The sequence below is a fragment of the Aplysia californica genome, unplaced genomic scaffold (genome assembly GCF_000002075.1).
Source record: "Aplysia californica isolate F4 #8 unplaced genomic scaffold, AplCal3.0 scaffold00160, whole genome shotgun sequence".
Taxonomy (NCBI): Eukaryota; Metazoa; Mollusca; class Gastropoda; order Aplysiida; family Aplysiidae; genus Aplysia; species Aplysia californica.
In genome coordinates this window covers 83022-88971 of record NW_004797430.1, presented here as the reverse complement: position 1 = coordinate 88971, position 5950 = coordinate 83022, and positions in this window count along the sequence as shown.

Below are 5950 nucleotides of genomic sequence, written 5' to 3'. Positions count from 1 at the left end.
GTGTGTGTGTGTGTGTGTATTATATACTGTAGCGTCCAAAAGAAACTTGGAAGCGTAATCACCCAACCATCGTGTTAAACAGTTGCACTACCCATTCATGCAGCTTACTAATTTAAAGCTAAATATAGTGTACATCATCTGACACATTAATATTTCATGTATGTTGTGAGCTGCTGGGTACATGGTCACTCAAAACTAACCTTAAAAGTTAAATCAGTCTTGTCAAAATTGATTGTCTACAAAATCAAAGAAGGGTAAAAATGTTCAAGAGTTTTTATTTTTCAGATATCTCAAATAGTTTTTAAGATATGGTCACTTTCGTAAGTAGCGGGTGCACCAACTATATAAGAAAACGTTATAAGTTTCAAGCATATTTAGTTGGAACAAAAAATCTTGGATCTCTTCAAAACGTTAATTGTGCTTATCCTTTAAAACATCGGATACAGTAACACAAAGCTAACAAAGGTAGAATAATGCTTTGTACGTCACTTTGTTGCTTCTCGGTTCCACGTATCTGCACTTGCGTTATTTAGAAATGTGTATATAAAAGGAGTGTGATAGTTCGCTTAATATGCAAAAGTGATATTGTACAAGAGAGAGAGAGAGAGAGAGAGAGAGAGAGAGAGAGAGAGAGGGGGGGAGGAGGAGGGGGGACTTGTAAATTATATTAATTTTGTAAACGCGGGATGATGGGTGTGAGCTATCGTTATTTGTTTTATGAGAAGCCACGATTTTCAAGGAAACTCTTGGTTGTTTTGTTGGTTCCTCTACTTATTTATTTCTAAATTTACTTACATTTATCTATGAATTGTGTCTAATATTAAAATTGATTCATTTAATTTAGCTTTTCATCTACGACATTATAAATCTATTTCTTTCATCATCTAAAACTCATTCATTTGTCTCCTTATATTATATTTCTTTTTTTGTGTTGATTTATACACATATTACACATAATAAAGAGAACTGTAAGGATAATAAACCTCGAGAGTCATAAAGGCGCTTAAGAGGGCACAATAGAGCTACGATGCCGCGACACAGGCCCCACTGATGGATCGTGGAGATCTTTTGTCTGCAGGAGAGGACAGAACAATAAATCGGGACTTAAGATTTAGTGCCTCAGCTCAGCCCCTCCTCCCGTTTAGAAAGGTATGGTTTGGTTTTGTCTGTCACTGTTTACTGAATTGTAAACAATAAATGTGAGGCAGCGTGGTGGAATCAGGCTCTCGTCAAAATAATCAAAGTGAAAAAATGCGCATTTTTTATGCAGGTTTCTGAAATTTTATCAAGTTAATGTTTTTTGGCCCAACACCGTTCATGCCCATGAAAGAACTCATTGCTGGGTTGATTTTTTTCTGAAAATTGTTAATTAAAAGCCCCAAAAATGTAATTTTTTAAAGTTACCATCTACTCTTAGACTAAGGAATTAACTAATCTTTGGCGACCATTTTCTCACTAATTTTACCTCTGAAAACAGGTGACCCTCACCTCCTTCTTTCGCAAATATCTCGACTTGTATTCAAGATAAATTGACATTTTTTTCATCCAAATAAAGACAAGTGAACAAGCTGTAAGATGATACCAATAACTCTACATACCCAAAAATTGACGAGAGCCTGATTCCACCACGCTTCCTCACAAATGCATAAACAAACAAGTTAGGGTGCTTCGATAGAAATAAAACAAGTAGGCGCCACGTGTTGGAAGTAATGTGTCTAGACCAAAAAGTGGGATAGTTACAACTTCATAAACAAAAAGCTTTGTGCAGCTTCACCTTGTTTTGTGTTACAAATAAGTAATTTCTAGGGAGGGGGGCACTTGATCTAAGAATTAGAGGGAAAAAAGGGAAGAAATAAGAAGAGACAAAAGAGGACACACACGGTAAACCAAAGGACCTATAACATATTTAGTCATTATACCTTTGCGAAAATGTTTATGGATATTTTTCCTCGTTCGGTGAGCTGTAGCGACGCGAAGATTTTATACTTCAAGATGGCTCACTTCTCTGTTTGGTGTACGGAAAGAACGCCCTAAAATGTCGGTGTCGACATTTGCAATATAACCATGTTTGGCTATATTTTTTGGAGAGACTTATCTTAGGTAAAAAGTAGGAGAATGGATTTTTCGTTCTATTTGAGAAACGGAACAAGGCGTTTTGCCAGCGCCCCTGGCAACGTCTACAAAAAATGTGAGCCAACGAGGTGAAATCAGACGCTTGTGGAAATAATGAAATCGAGGAAACCGGCATTTTTCTGCCCGTTTGGCAACTTTTATAATTTTTATTTTTTGACTCAAGCCTTTCAGGTCTAATTCAAAACATACATTTTAGTTATGGATTTTACTGAAAGACGTTGATTTGAGAGACAGAAAATATACATTTGCCGTTTCCAAAGACTCTCATGCTTTAGAAGTTTCCAAACTTTGGTGGTCATTTTCTCGCTAATTGTACCTCTGAAAGAAGCACCCCCCCCCCTTTCCTTCAATCGCATAATATCGACTTCTATTCAAGATAGACGAGTAGCTTTTTCACTGAAAACAAGGCAAATAATCAAGCTTTTAGAAGACATCAAAAACTCCACATACCCAAAAATTAATGAGCGCCTGATTCCACCACGTCTTGAAACAGAAACGTGCATAAACAGATTATTTTTTGTTTATTTTTGTTTTTGTTTCAGTAAACGTTTTACGGCACTTGCAACACAAATAGTTCACATACGATAAGAGGTGTTACATGAGAGTACCAAACACAAAAAGGAGGAGAGATAAGAACGATAGGTGTTCGCTATGAAATAATGAACAAACCAAACCAGACCACACGGCAACCACCCACTAGAAAGCTTTGCAAGAGATTGGATTATCTTGTAGTTTGACATCTATTTAAAAAAATGTCGTGTGTCTAAAGCACATGTTCTTACTTCTAAACCCAAGAGAAAAGAGTCCTCTAAAAGATTTCCCGAAAACATGTCTTGTGTTTTTACATAGGCCTATGCTTATGCACATATGTTTGTATAGTATGTCTCAATGGGTATGTAAAAGGATGAATGCGTGTAACAGTTTGCGCTTAATTGTGAGGGAGGCAAAAGCTTTTATTAGTTAGAAGTATCTATATAAAGATATGATATTTTTTATAAATCCATAAGTGGGTTTCCTTATGTATCGAAAGCCCACACACTCTTGTGCTATAAATGACACAGCTTTGTTTCTCAAGAATCCTCGTTACCCGATGGTTGTCACCAGCTAAATCTGACCCCGATTCTACTGAAAACCAAATGACATGAAAAAGAAGCAACGGCCTTATACACAGGGAGATACTCGGGAGGTCGGTCTAACAGTTCGTCAAAATCACCAGCGACAGTTTAAGACCCTACGACTAGAGGCTGTCGAGTGCAATGTTCGAACTACAGCTTAACGGCCAGACGACTTGACCAGGCTCTGACACCTCTGTCACTTCCGGATCTGTGTCGTCTGCCAAAGTCAACGGTCGATGGAAGCCTTGCTGCGGTAGCGTCTTTTTCAGATCATTCTTTTCCGTTTTCGGCTGAAGTTTTTTGGTTCCGATTTTGTTATTTTTTTGGTCGATTAGCTATTTTTCCATTCATTATTTCCCTGGAGTAGGATTTTTCCTCTGTTATTTTACTATTTTGTTTTCAGTGTGAATGTAGAAACCATGGATAAACGTTAATGTAGTAGATCCGAGGTATGAGTTACAACGTAAGAGAAGCTATAATACCTTAACACATAAGGAGAAAATAGTACAAACGGAGTCAATCCTATCAGTTATCGTAAAGACGAGATCTCTCTTTTTTTTCTTTTTTTTTTTTGTTAAATCAGTTTCATGAAAGTGGCAGAGTCTGTAGACTGAGAGTGGCGTCAGTGGCCCAGTGGTTAGGCTACTGGACTCGTAATCGTGAGATTACGGGTTGGGGGTTCGAGCCTCAGTTAAGTCCGACGTTGTGTCCTTGGGAAAGGCACATTGCACGAATTTCCCACTTGGCTCTGTTCTTTCGGAGATGGGCGTTATATTCGGAGGTCCTGCTTCTTAAATAACCTACTAATGTTGATAGGGAGTTTAAACCTATACCATTTACCATTTTCAGAGCCTAAAGACTAAGAAATCTTGTGTGACGCTGTTGACATTACTGCTGACCATGGGCCATTCCATAGACCTACAGCTGTCGTCTCAGTGTTTCCAGAAGAAAAAATTACGCTTGGACACCGGACAACGATGATGATAATTTGTTAATGATTGATGAAGTTCATACGTCCCATAGAAACGATTCAGAACTATCGGGAGGCGGGATGTTTTGGTCATATCAGACAGAGACACCTCCCCCCCCCCCCCCCCCCACCTGCAAGACAGACGGATACATTTCCTCAGTTGGTAATCGGACTCCTGTCTACCGCGTGAAAAAAGGAAGATTTCACAGTCACATCGAAAATTCGAAAGTTTTTTTGTTGTTTCTTTTCAGAGGAAGCTATTCCGAAACCGTTCTGGATGTTCCAAAAGTGCATGCTCAAATATAGCCCACGGGCAAAAGAAAGAGATCATAGTAAGTATGGAAAGGTCTTGGTCGGAGGTCAAGAGAGGTCACTGATGCTGCTACTCTTAGTTCAAATAGGCCTAAATGGCAGCGGCAGCTTTTTAAATAATCCTGTTTTTAATATATTATTTCAGAATATACAAGATTCCAAAGCTAATTAAGGTTGAAAGAGAGAAAATGGTGATTTTGTTAGTAACCGAGGAAAAACTGTAAGAGAGAGAGAGAGAGAGAGAGAGAGAGAGAGAGAGAGAGAGAGAGAGAGACAGACAGACAGACAGACAGACAGACAGACAGACAGACAGACAGACAGACAGACAGACAGACAGACAGACAGACAGACAGACAGACGGACAGACAGACAGACAGACAGACAAACAGAGACAGACAGACAGACAGACAGACAGACAGACAGACAGACAGACAGACAGACAGACAGACAGACAGACAGACAGACAGACAGAAAGACAGGCGGACGGAGAGGAGAGAGTGGGGGGAGAGAGATACAGTCAGATAGACATGGAGAGATGACATGATCGAGATAATCTGTTAAGACAGAAAGATAGCGAGAGCAAGCAAACTAAAAATCCCCCCAAAATTCGGATAGAAACCTACTGTGTGCAAAATTATGATCTTTGATGGGGAAGCCATTGTTGTGTATGGGCAATCTCCGCTCTTTGAGAAAGGAAGTCTGTGTACTTCAGGGTCTCAAGAAGCAGAAACACGGATGTGAGGTGGGGGAGGGGGAGGGAGGGCAGAAGAAAATACAGCCGTGTCTCATTGGTCACCGCGATGGCAAGTTATCTGCGAGGGCGTGAGTGGGGACAAGATAATACTCTGTTCGCCTGTACCTTTTGGGGTTTCAACAGGTGAGAATCCGGTGAAGTGGCGTGATACTTCCGGAGTGCGGCCAAAGGTAATCTGGAAAAGAGTTCAGGTGTTCTTCAGGTCAGGTGGGCATAATGATTTTTATTGCCTTTGGCGCATTAAAAAAATCTTAGAGAACAAATGTGGCGGTCGAGTGGCCTTGGGAGTATTGTATGAAAGGCTACGTTGCGAAACGCAATTTCAAAGATATTTAGATGAAATATTCAAGAAACAAATATGACAGGGTGATTTAAACATTGAAAAATTCTCTTCTTGGAAATTTTTCTTGGCCATCTTCGGAAAAAATATTATAATCCATGGAAGAAAAAACAGTCAATGGGCAAGAAAGTATTAGGCCAATTTTGTTCCAAAGCACTTGTGGCTTGAAAGGTCAATTTTCTAGTTTCTTTTCTTTTTTTAGGCCAGTTCTATTTTTTTCACATCACACATGATATCATGGTGCATCATTGAAAATTGATTTTTGAATGACAGTAAATCAAGTTGTTAAATCCTCATGTTTCTCGAAAGTGGTTCACCGCCCGCGT